Consider the following 19,215-nt stretch of genomic DNA (forward strand, 5'->3'; position numbering starts at 1 on the left):
TGGCATTTTGTTCCCGCAGCTGATGAAAGAAAAGAATATAAATTAGTGGGATACACCGACTCAAGTTGGTGTAGTGATACCGAAGATCGAAAATCCATAGTTGGCTATGTGTTTATGCTAGGTGGTGCACCAAATGCTTAGAGTTCAAGAAAAGAGCCAGTAATGGCATTATCGTCATGCGAAGCAGATTACATAGCTGCTTCTCTTTGTGCATGTCAAGCAACCTGGATGGTGAATCTGGTCGAAGAGATAACAACAAAGAGTCATGTACCAATTACCATGAAGATCGACAACATGTCAGCTATCAATCTGGCGAAGAATCCGAAAGCACATGGTCGAAGCAAGCACGTCTAGATGAGGTTCCATTATCTTCGAGAGCAGGTAGAAGATGGGAAGATGAATATGGAAAAATGAACAACTAAGAATCAGATTGCAGACATCATGACAAAGGGAGTGCAGGTCGAAGTGTTCAGAAAACTAAAAGCTATGATGAATGTAGATAGCTTAGACACAATAAATTAGGTAGTGTGTTGAATTGTAATTCCTTGTGTCGAAGCAGGTTGCTCGACAGAACAAGAAAGTGTAGAACCACCTAGTATGTTGAGTTGTGTTAATGTGTCGAAGTGTCGAAGCATGTTCCTTCACACATGATTTCGACTTATGCCTATGTTAGTAGTGTTAGTTATTTTGGGCTTTTATAGTTTTGAGCTTTAGCTTGAGGTTCAAGTTAACCTAAATCTATCAATAGAGGGAGTAACCCTTATTTTTGTAATGAAGTAAATAGAGTATTCATAACATTGTAATTCACAGTATTTTGCAGTTACAAAGTGAATAAGAAGCTTTCCACAGTTTGTGGGCAGAGAGAAACTCTGCAGAATTTTATTCTTCTTTTCCTTTATCGTTCTTTACTTTCTTTCTTTCTCCATTGTTCTTTTCTATTATTATCATTGTGTGGGTGATAACAATATTGTTCATCAAGATTGATTGAAATTCTCCATAGGTTTTGGGGGATTTCCAACAGTGAAGTTATGCATTAATATCTAATTTGTACTCCTCTTTTGGAAAATGGAAGGAGGTATACAACCTTATGTCTAGAAAATTATTTCAATATACACTTAAAACCAAAAGGAACTAACATTAAATACATATCTCTAAAATCAATGTCACTGATTTATTTATCTATGATTCTTTGTTGTATAATATAAGACACGCTTATAGATCATGAAAATATTTATACATACTTTTTTCATTTTATTGACAAAAAGAAAAGTAGCACTATAACTTTTCTTATTTTCAAAAAGTTATATTATGTGTCTCACTGTAAAACACTTAGCAACTTTGTATGATTTTTAAGAATTTTGAAAGCCTTGGAAGATTTATACTGATAATGGATACTAAAAAGATTCAATTGCTTGCAACTTAATCTCTTCTTTTACTGCAAAACTTCCTTATCATCTCTTAGATATTTGCAGAAGAAACAAGTATTGTGAGTAACTATTTAACATGCATGTCAATAAACATGAGCTTTTTTTTCATTTTAGAAAAATTATTTATTAAATGCATGTTTCTAGGTGTATATTGTATACATGGGAGATAAGTTATATCATAAACCAGAAACTACTAAAAAGTATTATCACAAAATGTTGTCTTAACTCCTAGGAAGGTATATATATGGGTTGTAATCTTCTCATTTTCTTTTCTGATAATAGAGATTAGAATCATCATTACCATAATGTCTTTTTTTTCTTCTGTTCTGTAGCAAATATGATGCAAAGATTTTATAAATATCTTCATGATCTATAAGTGTGTCTCATGTTATACATCAATCAGGATCATAGATAAATAAATCCGTCACATTGATTTTAGAGATATGTATTTAATGTTAGTTCCTTTTGGTTTTATAGTGTATATTGAAATTATTTTCTAGACAGTTCAAAGTAGAAAGTCACACAAACATCCAAATCTACATAAAATGAGGGTCTGTAGGTTTTAACATTGTTACAAGCTTTACTAGTAAAAGATCCTAAAAATAATATGGAACAAGCAGTTCAAGAGTCTTAAAAAACTACATAATTTTAATCCAACTACAATTATCAAACAAAAACACAATAATGTTGATTGAGCAACATACGTACAAAACCAAAACATGCAGAAATCTGAATCCATGTTTATTAGACAACTTAAGCATAAAACTATGATGTTGATGATGATTGTCTACACTATTTAATAGATCAAACGAGAATTAAAATTTTCAAAAATAATACAGAAGCCTTAAACAACTCAAAATATATGCAATAAACAACTAACAACCAACCTTGTAGCAATCTAAAAAAACCCGAGAGAGAGAGAGAGTAGAATCTGAAAAATCACAAAAATCCCAACAATAATTTTTATCGAGTAAAACAGTCATTATGGTACCAATATATGAAAAATGCAACAGTAAAAATGATATAGAAATGTACTTACACCACCCATATACGTAGAATAGAGATGTGTAAATCTTGTGTCTTCATACACAATTCCATAATATCCTTGATCGGGAGATAAACAAATTTATCCCCTTCCAACTCGAACTTCAAAGCATCTTTCTGTGACATTATCTTTAACATCAATTTTTCAGCGCCGATATTTTTAGGTTTTGACCTTTTAGATGGAAGGACATCTTCTTTATTTCCTTCAACATCCAAAATAATTAAGATAAAATATTAGACATCATAAGATAATCATTTTATATTGAAAAAAAGGACACAAATATTGAATACCTTATTAGTAACAAGACATAAAAGTTTTTTCGGCCATTGAATGAAATTGTTGAGGGCCTCACCAACCTTTGTCACCTCATCTGTGGGCATAGGGACTTGAGCATTTGAATGTAGCACCTTGGTTACCACCACCCTTGCCATATCATTATCCAACAATTGATTATGTATGGTGGGCCCCAACTTATACACATTCACATATGCCACTACATGATGTTTCTTATCAACATATAATTCACACTCTTTAGGGATATCTTCCTCATCCTCTTGTATATGCGGCATTGTTGAACAACTACCATTCGTGCTTGCACGTTTCGTGGTATTAGGTGAATAGACTGAGAAATTTGGATGTTGTTGAGAGAAAGTCGTCATTGACGATATGTCCCTCATAACTTGTTCTCTAATCTCCTTTGTAAGCTCTAATTTTATGGCCTTTATTTGTGTGCTACTGAAAACAAGTGAGGTGGGTCCAACATCACGAGGATATGAATCAAAATATTCTCGAATTCCCAGACCACGAACACGTCCAGGGTGTTCAAGTTGCCCAATCGCTTCAGTCAAGTATCTTGACGTCCTTAAGGAACAAAGCTCCTTCAGATGCTTTTTTAACGAGAGAATCCTACAAAATAATATAAGAGTTTAACCAAGCATTCTAATAAATTCTATAGAGTAGTAATAATCAAATATTTTAAGAATACTTTAGACAAGTCTATAATCTTATAGAATACCTTGAGAAAAAACAAAATTCTCTTTGGAATTGTATCTTAATTAGTATCGGCCTCCACTTATAAAAAAGACGGAACAATATAAATATCGAGATTAAAAAACAAAATTAAACCCACACTCTTATTTAATTTTATTCATGTACACGAAAGCCAGGGTTACTTATTATAATAGTCCTCTAGTTACATTTATTTTATATGACTAAACAAACATAACACATTCCTATAATTATAGCAACTACAAACCATTTTATTTATAGATGATGTTAATAAAATAATTAACCACACACTCATATCTTCATTTAAAGTGTGAAGTTTTAAAGAGAAGGTAAGCCTAAACTTTCTATTTTTTATCTAAGGAGATTTTATTTTAACATGTCACATTTTATGAATCGATAATATACACACTATAACAGGGAATAATGTAGATTTTATTTTAACAGGGCTGAATGCGAAAAACAGGGTCTAGACAAGGAATAATGTAGATTTTATTTTAACAGGGCTGAATGCGAAAAACAGGGTCTAGACAAATTCATTTCATTGCAACAAAAAGTATTACGATATATACCTAACAAAAAATCGATGGTATACATTTATTTACAATTTTATCGACAACAAGTCGTGTTTCTTCTGATGTGTACTCTCCTGGTGTTTTTTTCCGGCCTCTTATCCATTTCTCATGTCGTTTTGATGGAGATGGAGGTGTAGGGAGGGAATCTTCAACTGACTCTTGTCTTTTTTTCTCTCTTGAATCATCTTTTCTTTAATAAACTCATATCCCCCATGAGACATGATGTGGGGGTATTTATTACAAGCCTGAACCATTTCCCCCTTTTTCTTTTCTCCTATTATAAATAACACACCAATTAAAGGAAATACTAAAAATAAAATTGATTGATAAACTGAATCTCAAGTCCAACTAACCAGAAATGAAGGTTCCTGTCTCATCTTAATAAACTTATGCCATGTTTTCTCATCAAGAAAATGATACTTTTCAAGTGGAGATATGTCACTCAATTCGCTATCATTCAAATATCGCCTTGTTAGGGCCGTTTTAAATGCCCTCCAATACTCACCCGCATTGGAAATCCATTTGTATTTCATTACACCAATATCAGTATCACGAATTTCCCATTGTTCCTACATCACACAACGAATAAAATAGTTAGTGTATGAAAATAATACATTTAAGTAATACATTTAGCAAGCATTATTAATATTATACCATGATATCTTCCCATATTTGATCCTTCACTTTTGAATCTACATTATCCCAATATTCCTCCAAAATGTTGACTTTGCTTCGAGCGATGGAACCCACATGACTCTTGAACTTTATTCTGTTTCCCCCTAAAGGTATTTTGGTCCTTGGATCAAAATCAATTGGTTTCTTTACACCATTCTCACGTAAACACAATTGTTTCAATTGTGTGTCATGTCTACCCCTCTTTTTGGTAGGTCAGGTATCATTCTCACTTGGTGAAAGAGTTGATGGATCATCCATGTGTCTGCATTAAAAAAACATATTAATAATGAATAATTTTTCATATATGCATTAAAACTAAAGTTCAGAATCAAAGTAAAAATTCTTGATAAACTAAAATGTACCATATATGCCTATAAACTACTTTCAGATATTTTCATGATTAGATATTTTCCCATATCCCTTCTTCATGATCATCATGAGTGGAATACACGTCGTCATCTATAGTTTCCTTAATGGAAGTAGGTATCCTTTGATAAGAATGGCTCTCCAAAATTTCTAAGGTTGAATTGAGACTTTCATTAGGCTCATGCATATTTTTACCTTGAAGAACCACTAACCACTTTTAGTTAGAAGGATCACAAACTTAAAATAATTGTTTTTCTTGAGATGCCATAATGAAGGGATCGCCCGTATACGATGCCTTTTCAAGGTCCACCAATGTAAAACCAAATTCATTAGTTTTGACACCACTATTTATGTCAATCCATTCACATTTAAAAACAGACACTTTAAATTTAATGAAATCAACTTCGCAAATCTCTTCAGTGATTCCAAAGTAAGGTATGGATGCCACAATTGGATTTTTATCTTTTGAACTAGAAAAGTGCATGGACTCAGCTACGACCATAACCCCACTATTTTGTACGATACTTTTGGCATCTTGAGTCTCTGTATAAAATGAAAAAATATTGATATCATAACCAGACCAAGTTATGACATCAAATTTAGGCTCTCTTGATAGCCATTTTAGTGTAACAGAAGCAAAATTTTCATTTAAAATGGTTTCTTTAAACCACTTAAAAAAAGTCTTGTTATGCTCATGCATCAACCATGTTTCATTCACTCTAGAATTTTTTCCCTTGACAATAACTTTATGAGCCCAAAGATAAGGTTAGACCCCATCAGTGTTATTCTAAATATAAATTTGTGCTTGAAGTACTTTTGCACGCCCCATGCTCTTAAGTTTTAAACCTCGTGTACCCTTACCTGCACATCTTCCCTTATGACGAGACTTAGGAATTCCTATTGTTTATGCTTCTGACATATATAACAAAACTCAATAGCTTCTTCTACGATATATCTTTCAACAATAGATGCTTTGGGACGATGTAGATTCTTCACATACACTTTTAAAATCTTCATGTATCGTTCAACTGGGTACATCCACCTCAAATAAACAGGACCCCACAACCTAATTTCCCTCACTAAATGAAAAATTAAGTGAACCATTATGTCAAAAAAAGAAGGAGGAAAATACATCTCTAGTTGGTATAATATAATTGCAACCTCATTTTTCAACTCATCTAATTTATTAGGATCAATGACTTTGATGCAAATATCATTGAAGAATAAGGATAACCTAAATAAGACATCTCTAACTTTTTTAGGCAATATGCCACAAATTGCCACTGATAGTGATTGTTACATCATTATGTGACAATCATGAGAGTTCAATCCAACTAATTTCAAATATTTCATGGAGACAAGACTCTTGACATTTGAAGAGTAGTCTTGAGGAACTTTTATGCCCCGTAGACACTCACAAAAGCTTCTTTTCTCACTTTTTGACAAAGTATGACATGCCGGAGGCAAATATGTTCACTTACCTTCTAATTGTGGAGCTAATTATTGTCTTATACCCATCTCAACCATATCCATACGAGCATTCAAACCATCCTTTGTTTTTCTCTTAATGTTGAGAAGTGTTCCTATTACACTATCAGACACATTTTTTTCAACATGCATTACATCGATACAATGTCTAACATCTAGACTAGACGAATAAGGAAGATTAAAGAACACATACCCCTTCTTCCATATGTTTTTCTCGGTGGTCTGTTTTTGGTCCTTCCCGAATATAACATTGGCATCTTTCAATTTGTCATAAACTTACTCTCCAGTTAAGGCTTTTGGAGAATTTCATTTTCCAGGTGTTCATTAAATGCTTTTCTCAACCTACGATATGGGTGAAAGCATTGAAGAAATTTTTGATGCCCAAGGTAAACTGTCTTCCTTCCATTTTTCAATTGTTCGTAGAAAGTGCATTCTTCACATATGGGACATGCTTTATGCCCCTTCACACTATAGCCGCATAAGTTCCCATATACAAGAAATTATTGATGGTGAAAAATAACATTGCGTGCAACTTGAAATATTTACAAGAATGGGCATCAAACACATTAATACCTTCGTTCCAAAGAACTTTCAAGTCTTCAATCAATGGGAAGAGATAAACATCTATGTCATTTCCCGGTTGCTTTGGACCCGAAATCATCATGGATAACATAATGTATTTGCGCTTCATGCAAATTAAAGGAGGTAGATGGTAGATCATTAAGAGAACGGGTCATGAACTATGGTTACTACTTAAGTGCCCGTATGGATTCATGTCATCTGTAGCAAGTCCAAGCCTAAGGTTTCTTGGCTCGTTCCAAAATTCTGGATACAAAGCATCAATTTTCTTCCATTGTAAAGAATCAGTCGGATGTCGAATGTACCCGTCACATTTCCTTTCATCCGCATGCCATCTAATATTCTCTGCATCATTTACATTATTGAAGAATTGTTTGAGCCTTAGAATTATTGGAAGATGCCATAACACCTTCGCTGGAGGATGTTGTATGCTTTCATCAAAATTTAAATTATTGTCCTTCTCTTTATAGCGTGACAGTCCATACTTGGGGCACCTCTTCAACTCTTCAAACTCATTTCGATACAATATACAATCATTAGGGCATGCATGTATTTTTTATACTCCATACCCATCGGACACAATATCTTCTTTGCCTCATAGTTACGATTTGGTAATGTGTTACCTTCTGGGAGAATTTCTTTCAACAACTCAAGCAATTCAGTGAAACTTTTATCTATCCATCAATTTTTCTCCTTCAAGTTGAACAATCTCAGCACCACAGACAACTGTGTGAAGTTAGTGCACCCCGGATACAAAGTCTCTTCTCTATCTTTGCACAAATTATCATACATATGTGCTAGTTGAAAAGAATTGGGCCTATATCAGGGATCATATCATCTAGCCGATTGTTCATATCTACATTGACTTCATTTGTATTTGACGCACTTGGCATGTTTACCGACTCACCATGCCATATCCATTTAGTATAATTTTGGTTAATCCCGTGACAAATAAGATGACTTTTTATCAACTCAAAATGTAACGAGGGAATATTCAAACATTTAACACAAGGACAATAAAACTTTCCGTTATTATTAGGAAGTTTTTCAAAAGCAAATTGTATGAACTCGCCCATTCCATTATTATACTCTTCACTCAAACGGTTAGAATTCATCCAACTACGGTCCATAACTACTTCTAAAAAAAATACATACACATATAGTAAGCTAAGTTATGGTGCTTACTTAGTCTAATATAATTAAAGAAGAATTCATTGATTTATTTTTTTAAGCATCTAAATTCATTAATAAAAGGAGTCATAGTACAACTATTATAGCAGTAGTAGAACACACAACAACAACCCCAATTAACCAATCATGTCATTATATCCTAAACTTATTCATAAAACACAGTATCATAAATTTATTGTATAATAGATTATCTCATAGAGATAACAAGTTACAAGACCTGCATAAAATAGCAGGATTACACAATCAATGTATATCACACAAAAAATTTGATAGCTAAAAGAATTCAACTAGCTCAACCAATATCTTCAAACAAAAACACCACCACACAAGAAACAAAACTACACAAACAGAGGTGTGAGTCAACAAAGTTTAATGTGTTAACATAGTTAAAGTGGACCAACATGAGTGTCAAGTAGGGCCTCTTGTATGAGTTCTTGGTGAAATCTCTAGAGCACTCATAAGAAAAACTAGGCACGCGCACGACCCAATAGTGTACCACATCGCCAACAACAAGAATTGTAGGGGTGTGATGCAAATGGTAGACCTCTAACATATACTAATTGTCTTTGGTTCATATAACTTGTTACACCAATGTCACTGTATGTTAAGTTTTATCATTCTAGGACTGGTTCATATAACTTGCTACACAAGTTTGATGCATTACATCTAAAATATTAACCGAAAGATTTTTTTTTTAAAAACAAAACAAAATTTTGGCAAAATTACACCACATGTCTTTTAAATTATTTTTGTGTAACATGTTGGTCCTTTAAGTTTTTTTGTGTAACATGTTGGTCCTTTAAGTTAATAAACGTGTGCATTATTATCCTTTTTTATAATTGAGTGGTATTAAAATATCTAGAAATACAACCGACACACATTTTTAAATATTTAAAATATTAGAAACATGATATAGAAATCACTTTAAAGGATCAAATTATTAAAAAAAAATCAATATGTTATAAAAATATAATTAAAAGGACGTCTGATGTAATTTTGCCACAATTTTCTTAAATTATTTTTACATGTGTGGAAGATTGTTGTAGTTATTAATTATTTAAAAAATTATTATCATTATAAGTTAAAACATTTAGACATATAAATTATGTCTTATTTATTTATTTTAAAACTGTATTAATTAATCATGATCAAAATATTATTTTCACTAATATTCAACAAAATTAAAGTTTCATTATTCTGTTTAATAATTCTTAATGACAAATTAAAAATCAAATGAATTTATTTTGAATGAGTAATTGATTTTGTTCTTACTGTATATGCGTTGTTGAAATGCAATGATGTCGTTGAAAACTTCAAAGCAAGTAATGAGAATTAATTGAAGGAATGAAATAAATTATTAGTTTTTATTTTATTAAGTTAAAACGTTAAACTTAATGACTATTATAAGAGAGTGAAAATCAATTCTTAATGTCACTGCCGAAATTGATTCCTCTACTTTCCGAAACTCATATAAATATTTCACACAAATTTTAGAATGAATTTGAGACGGTAAACATAATGATTTGATTTTTCTTTATTCATCAATCAAATTTGTCTCAAAGTTATCTGAAAGTTTGAGACGGTGTGTATAATGTTTATATTTGTTCTTCATTGTTGTCTCAAATATCTCCAAAATTTTTGACCGGAATGGAGATGGTATATATAATATTGTGCATTTTTTATTTATTAAATAATTTGGTTTCATATTTGTCTGAAATTTTGGGACGGATGAGACGGTAAACATAATGCTGTTAATTTTTTATTTTTTTTTATCAATTTCATCCTAAATATGTCTTAAATTTTGGAACGAACTTTAATGGTAAACATAATGATGCACACTTTTTATTTTTATCAATTTCATTCAAAATTATTTGAAATTTCAGGGTTATTTTGAAATAATACATATAATACTATGCATCTTTTATTTCTTAGTCAATTTTAACCTAAATCTTTCTGAAATATTAAGTGTATTTTAAATGATACACATAATATTTTGCATTTTGTAATATTGTAACAAACTTCATTTTAAGTTGTGTGAAATATTTATATGAATTTCGGAAAGGAGAGGAATCAATTTCGGCAGTGACATTAAGAATTGATTTTGATGGTAATATCTAAAATTTGATTCAAGTTTTGAAGGTGAAAGTTAATTGGGGTTTTGAGATGAAAAATAAAATCGAATTGGATTATGAAAGTCAAATGAAATACAAAACTAGAATGAAATAGAAAAGAAACCTATAACATGGAAGTTAAAAAAGGAGACACGGATTTGGGGAGGGATAATTCGATTGGATTTTAGGAAAGTTAGGAAGTGTATCGATGAAATCCTTTAGAAAAAATTGACATTTTACTATTAATCATCTAATATTATAAATCTGTTTTTGTCAAAAGAATATACTAATTATGATAAATTATGTTATTTTGTTATGAATTTTTAAAAAAATGTAAGATTATTTTAAAATTATTATTTATAAAAAATTGTGAATAGTGATTGATATTTATTACCAGGTTTATAAAATAAAATGATTTCACTTAAAAATTCATTTCTTGTAATGGTTATAAAGTGTTCTAGTAGTATAGAAATCATTGTTGTAGCTTTTGAAGAAGAAATTAAAATATAGATCGACCAGAACTGTTTCAAATAAACTTCGGCTCCAAACCGCTATTATATCTTGTAAAATAGTCATTCCCTAGAACATCTCAACTACAATGGTTTTTAATCGCAGAACGACATGCAATCTTTATTATTGAAAACCGTTTATCTAAACAACAGTTTTCAACAAGCAACACATTGGTTGGCATTCTGATAGACAAAGTCAATGATTTTTTAAAATTTTACAAAAAAAACGTTGATTCAATCTCTATTCAATTAATAAACATGTTTGGTTTCATTTCATTATTTTATAGTTGATTGTTTCATTATTTATTCACCTAATTCTAATCCATCATTTTTCTACCAGCATGTTATTTTTCCTTTTTTCTTGTACATTCTTTTTATTTCAGTTGTTCAACGCGAAATTTACATAAATTTAAATTGTAGAAATCTTATCTTTGATTTTCGACGTCAAGAATAAATTCATATATATTAATACAGAAACTATGACATTGATCAACGAATTTTTTTAGTAAAATACATACTACGGATTTTTTAATGAAAAAGGAAGGAAAGTACTAACAACAATGATATTTGATAAATTACACATGATAATACATTCACCACTTAGTTTGAAATCAAACTCATCGCCACATAATACATATCATAGAGTTGTGAAATATTTCTACTATAGCGATGGAAAGTCCGTTACAAAGATCATAATACATTCACCACTTCAAAATCAAACTTGTTGCCACAATTTCTTCCATTTTAATTTTTTATATTAATTAAAATTATAGCTGACACATTTCTAAGATGAACACCCTAAATAAACCCAAAATTTATAGTTAATTGGTAGCTAATTCATAGTTAATTTAAACACATCAATCTAATGATCTAAAATTAATTTTTTTATGATTTTTTAACGCCGATTTTTTACGTTGGCGTATGATTGAATTTTGAAATAATATTTTGTATAAACCCATCTCATATCACATAAAATGAATCTGAAAATTTTCATGGAATTCCGAATAAGTAATTATTTATTTTGATTTTTTGATAGAAACACAAATAACTATATATTTTTTTAGATGTGAATGTCATTATTATGACTTAGACTTTGTTTTTTTAGTAATTTTTTTCATGAATTTTTATCAAATTATAAGGATCTCTTTCTCAAAAATTACTTTTGTTTGATATGAGATAAAATAAATATGAATTTTTTAAGCACCGATTTTTCTATGAAACGGAAACAACCCAAACATTTTGCGTTGGCATATGATTGAACCTTGACTATTATTGGATAGATATATTACAAAATTTAACATTAAGAAGAAAATACACTAAATTTTCTTCTAGAGAATGAACTTTATTGATTGACACTAGAGGAACAAACTCTGAGATGATGACAACTTTGATCTCTCTACCAAGGGATCAAACTAATGAGTTTAAGTTTGAGCCCTACAAGAAAAAAATAATTTAATTAAGGGTTAAACTCCTCACTATTGTAAAAATCGTTTCACAAACAAAAACTTGTGAAGGAACAAGCCCCCTAGCTAAATAAGAAGTCACTAATATTTAGTTAGGGGCTTTCCACGTAACTAATTAGTTTGGGACTAACTCCCTCGCAAATTATCATATATAAATTTTTATCTACTGACATACAGGCATAGGAGCAGTCTGTAGCGTAGTCGAGTGAATATTTTGCCAGGAGATAAGCCCCTAACAAATACATCTATGTTTTTGCATTTGTGAGGGACAAAGCCCCAAACCAGCGTGTTAGGCATATTCTTGAGGATAAATCCCAATCAAATTCAAATATGTTTTAGTATTTGTGAGGAGATTAGCCTCTAACTAATGTTTATAATAATATATAAAAAATATTATAATCATATTATTATAAATATAATAATATAATTATAATAAAACACCATCAATATAATAAATAAATAAATAATTTTAAATTTTATAAAATAAAATTTGAATAAAATAAAAAAATGAAATTTGAAAATAAAATTAAAAAAAAAATTAGTAAAGTTCCACATTGTTGCCTTGACTAGATATTAACATATATTAACAAATACTAATATATATATATATATATATATATATATATATATATATATATATATATATATATATATATATATATATATATCAACAAATTAACTAATATATCAACATATTCAAATATTAACATATATTAACAAATACTAACATATACTAAATAATATCCAATAAATATCAACTAATAACAACAAATATTCAGAGATTTATACATTCAATTTTTTTTTAAAAAAAAGAAAAAAAAATTGCACCTTAGGTGAAAAATTAAAAAACTCTAAACCTTTAATTTTACTCTCCTAGCAAAAGTTTAAACTTTTAGAAAAAAAATAAAAATGAACAAAATACATTAAAATTAGGGATTTGATATAATTAAAAAAAGAAATAATTTTTTTATAAAATTAACTTTCAAATAAGTCTATTGAAGATTTTTTTGATAAAAAATCTTAGTTGGATGGGGAAGAATGAGGTTAATGAAGTGGAATTGGGAGAAAGTAAATAAACCATACAAAGAGAGGGAGAAAGAGATCCTGAAGAGGTGGAAGAACGAGCAAATGAAAGTGGCGCAACACATGTATGATTGTATTTTGCGAGGGGATAAACCCCAAACAATATAGAAATTTAGCTTTATTAATTTTGTTTTTATTTTATTTTATGTATTGTGAGGAGATAAAACTCAAACAATATAGAAATTTAGTGAGGAGTTTTCACCTCACAAATGTTCATGGCTAATCAAACAATTTCTTGTGATGGAAGTTGACTAGGAAAACTCGTGTTAACTTTAGTACTTAATAACCAGAAGGTTACGTTGATAAACAGTACCAACAGGTCCGAATACAAAATCTTTCTGATGTGCGTCTAAAGGATGCTTCAATAGATACAATATTGAGATGTTTAATGATCATATTGTCAAATGATCTTCTAGATTCATCTTTAGACTAGATAATTATTTTGTAGAACATCTTTATTCTTTTTAGATGATAGATTTTATTAAATCTATTAAAATCTTTTTACACAAATATCAAACATTAGATAATGAAATTATTCTCTTACTTTACATTATCATCAAAATTCTATTAAAAAATATTGTTCTTCAAACCAATATTAATTAACCATGATTTACATCATTCTCCATATGAAGCTTCTAGTGGATTTAACTTCACTAGCCTAAATTGTGTAAGTGCCAACCTAACATGGTTAAGGATTGAAGCCATCTACTATACACTTCTTTAATAGTAACATCTACAACACTAGGAACTTGGCACAATAATGACTTGAGCAATTCGATAGTTTATGTTATCATTTCTTTTTACTTTTAGTCTATTTCGAAAACATCTTTTATTTTTTTTACTATGCCCTCAATTATGGTTATATGTACTATGCCCTCATAATTCTTTTACTATGCCCTCAATTATGGTTATATGTACTATTTTTAAATTAATATGTTTAATTTTATAAAACTGCTGTTTGTCTTAAAATATTTATTACATATTTAGTCTATGTATCAACCTCAGTTTAGTTTAATATTTTTGATAATTCAACACATAAGTACTACTGATTTTGAAATTCGCAGCGACGATAATGATAATTATCCACTTATTGGATTTTCTTTTTCCAAATTTAACAATATGTAATCATTTAATGTTTCCCTGTTTTTTTCAATGGAGTACAAAATTGAGGCGGTGAGCATTTAAGATTAGCAAAGACTAATATCATTTCAACTTTGTCAAAAATATTTAATGAGTCAACTCATACGTGTCATCCATGTATTAACAAAGGTAAAAGATTGTTGCATACTATTACATCAGTACTCTCTCTAATCTCAATCTCAAGTACTCCTAATAAAATAAATCTCAATGATCTTAAATATAAATAAAAAGTCACATATATTTATTATATTCAATTAGCGTTTAAATGGGTATTTCCGTTCTGTTTGTCTGTTTTTTTTAATTGTGCACACACCTTAAAATATAGATGAATATTTTTATTTAATTTTGATTCTAATTTAAAATATTTCTATTATAAATTTTGTGATATACATTCTCATTTTTATTAATCTATTTTTCTAGTGCTTCTCTCTCGGCTTTTTTTTTATAATTTGTGTTGATGCTTTGTTGTTGTTTTTCATGAGTTTTCTTGTATATGTTTCCTTAAATAAAATTACTTGGATGTAATTAAAATTAATATTAAGATGATAAATATCTACTTTAAATATCTTTTAGTATTATATTATTCTCTCTCACACACACCTACACACAAATGTGAAGAAATATGTGTCAGAGAACGATCATAAATTAATTGACTTAAAATCTCATGATTGTCATGTCTTGATGCAACAACTTTTACTAGTGACTTTCTGTGACATTTTACCTAGGAATGTAAGAGTAATTATAATTAGATTGTACTTATTCTTCAATGTTATATGTAGTAAAGTCATTGATCCTGAAAATTTAGACGAGTTAGAACATGATACTGCAATTATCTTGTGTCAATTAGAGATATTTTTCCTCCATCATTCTTTGACATTATGGTTCACTTAGTTGCCCATCTAGTAAGGGAGATTAGAATTTATGGTTCAGTTTATTTACGGTGGATGTATCCCGTAAAGCGTTACATGAAGATCTTCAAAGGGTATACAAAGAATCATCACCGTCCGGAAGCTTTGATCTTTGAATGGTACGTCACAGAAGAAGATATTGAGTTTTGTATAATGTATTGGTCATAAGCTAATTCTATAGGAAATCCAGAGTCTCGTTATGAGGGAAGATATGATGGTAGAGGTACTTAAGATTTAAATAATAAAAAATTTAGCCGAGATGTAGTTCTTCAAGCATATTTGTATATATTGAATAATCTGGCTTCAGTTCAACCTTACTTGACATTTCACAAAAGTCTTATAAAGGAAAAATATCCCTGAATGAATGAAAAATGGTTATTGATATAGCATAAAAAAACTTTCATAATTTGGTTTAATAAAAGTGTTTCTAAATAAAGTACTTGTACATCACAGATAATTAAATGGTTGTCACATATGTCTAAGTTTAATTTAATTACTTGGAGTGCATACGATATTACTAGATATTCATTATATATAAAATCAAAGGATGATCGTAGTACCATGCAAAATAGTGGGGTTATGGTTAAAACTGAATCCATGTACTTCTCTAGTGCTAAAAATAACAGTCATTTACTAGCATCTAGAACGTACTTAGGTTCATTGAGGAGATTTGGAGATTGATTATGTTTCTTTTAAATTTTCTTTATTTAAGTGCAATTGGATTGACAGTAACACTGATGTAAAAACCGATGAATTAGGATTCGCAAGGGTTAACCTTGGAAAGACAACATATAAGAATAACTATTCATCATGGCAACCCAAGCAAAATAAGTTTTTTATGTTATTGATCCTTCTAATACAAGATGGTAAATTGTACTTCAAGAAAAATATCTTCCTGATGAAAATTAAGATTTTAATTACGAGACCCCTTGTTTTGCAAATGTAGGTCAATCATCTGAAGAAATTATACATAAAGAGGGAATATGCAAAAATTAGTAAGTAAATGTTTTATATCACTTAGTAATTTATAATAATAATTTTAATATCTTTTATTCCTTTTACTAAATATTTAATATTGTTGTTGATTATCCTAATTGATTTAAATTGTTGTTCAAATTATAGGTGATTAACGATCCGTGGCAAATCTTAGCATATAACTTTTGGACAACCTACAAGACTCTCCATTATGGTAATTGTTTTTGTTGGTTAATCATTTAATTTAGTTTTGTTGTAAAATTATAAAGTTTGTACATTTTGGCTTTGCGTACGGTGTAAACTATTGTTCTTCTATGACATGATTATGTAATGCAGATACAATATTTCTGTTTTAGAAATCTACAAAATATGGTTCTGTATTCTGTGATATGGATATATAATTCAGGTACAAATGAAAATATAAAAAAAAATCACCCATCGATTTTAAATAAAACCGACGTAATAATATAGGGCTATTATCTATATTTTTAAACAAAATCAAGATTTTATGTTGGGCGCGCATCAAACTTGGTTAATAATAAAATGCGGATGTTGGGATTCGAACCCATTATCATATAGCTTTACTCATCGGTTTTTCATCAACCGAGGTGTTAAGTGACATCTTTTCATGTCATCTTTCGTTACCTCGTCTCGATAAGTGAGGTTACATCTCTTTTGCGTGCGACATTAAAAACATTATTTGTAGTAGTGTTATTTATGAGTTTTATCTCAAATGCGTATGGAATATTAAAATAAGTATCAAACAAAATAAATAATCGTTTTTCGTTTGAAATGTATCCTAAGTCCGTATGAATAAATGAGATTTTTTTTACAAAATATATAAGAATAGTTTTTTAATTTTTATATGTTCGGTCTAAAATTCGTGTAAAATATTGAGACAGAGTTCATATAAAATATGAAATGATATTTCTTTAATGAAATTTTGAGCCATATTTTTGACGAAATATCTAATAAAATGTTTAATTTTTAGCTCTTACGATTTCAGTCTCAAATCCGTATAAAATTTTGAGACATATTTTAGTCGAAGTCTATAACGATGTTTTATTTAATAAAATTTATGTTAGATTCATACAAAAAAATTTAGATATATTTTGGATAAAATTTATATGAATGTATTTATCTATTTAATAAATTTTGTCTCAAATGCGTGTGAAATATTGCAGCTAAAATAATTTATATTTTGGTACAATATTTTTTTTGTACAATTTTTCTTGTCAAATACGTGTGAAAGATGTGTAGTTTTTATTTGTTGATCAATTTTGTTTTATCAAATTTGTTTGAAATTTTGGGATGGATTTGAGATGATACATATGATATTGTGTATTTTATTTGTTCTTTCGTTGTGTCCCAAGTTTCTCTGAAATTTTTGGAACGAATTTGAGACAATATATAATGTTGGATGATTAGAATAAGTCAAATGCAGTGTAATTGACTTTTGAAGTGTTTTTGGAGAATAGCTTATTTGAGAAGCAATTTTGGAAGGCTTCTTGTTTGCTGCAGAAATAGCAATTTCCTGAAGTCAAAACAGAAAAATAGTTTTGTTTGATTAGGCAGTTTTGGATGCTTTGTTTAGTCTGTTTGTTTAGTGGTTTGTACACTATAAATAGACCTCAATTGTAATATTTGTGGTTAATGCCTTCAGATAATTCCATTCAATATTCTCATCTCAATTTTTCTTATTTCTCTATTTTCATCATCTTCCTCAATTAACCTTTCTACCACCAAAATAACAACTTCCACCATTGATTCACCTTGAACAAGTTTGATCTTGTTCCAACATTTGGCATCAGAAGTTTTGGTTCTGATCCTATTCCGCTGCAATCATGTCCGTTTCAAACGATAAAATACCCACCAACCTTCCAATTCTTGATTCGAAGAACTACGACAAATGGTGCAAGCAAATGAAAGTCTTGTTCGGTTATCAAGATGTGCTTGATGTGATTACCACTGATGTTACTCCTCTTGTTGAAGAGGCTACTGCAGCCCAACAAGCTACTCACAAAGAAGAGAAGAAGAAAGACTACAAAGCTCTCTTCTTGATACATTCTTGTGTCGATAGTGACAACTTTGAGAAAGTTGGCGATTGTGACTCGACAAAGCAAGCTTGGGAGATTCTTGAGAAGGCTTATGCATGGGCAGACAAAGCGAAGGTTGTAAGGTTACAAACTCACAAATGTCAATTCGAGTTATTTCAAATGGAAGAAAAGGAAACGGTCAACGATTATGTGACGCGTGTTACGCGTTTGGTGAATCAAATGAAGTCTTGCGGTGAAGCTGTTTCGGAGCAGAATATTGTATCGAAAGTGTTGCGTTCTTTAACACCTAGATTCGATAACATTGTGGTTGCGATTGAAGAATCGAAGGACCTCAAGACTATGACCAAAGATGAGCTTCAAAGCTCATTGGAAGCTCATGAACAAAGGATGGATGAAGGAGGAAACGATAAGGCGAAAGCGGAAGTGGCTTCGCAAGCTCGTTTAAATGAAAAGAACAAGAGATCGAAAGGGAAATGGTCTTCTAGAAGTAAGAAGAATTTCCAGAATTTTGGTGGAAAAGATCCACAAAATTCAAAGGGGCTAAAGGGTGAAGGAAGCTCTAAAGAGGGTAATCAAAGCGCCTACACACCACTCGACAAAAGTTCCATGAAGTGTTAA

This window comes from Lathyrus oleraceus, chromosome 2 (genome assembly GCF_024323335.1).
Source record: "Lathyrus oleraceus cultivar Zhongwan6 chromosome 2, CAAS_Psat_ZW6_1.0, whole genome shotgun sequence".
In the NCBI taxonomy this organism is placed as follows: Eukaryota; Viridiplantae; Streptophyta; class Magnoliopsida; order Fabales; family Fabaceae; genus Lathyrus; species Lathyrus oleraceus.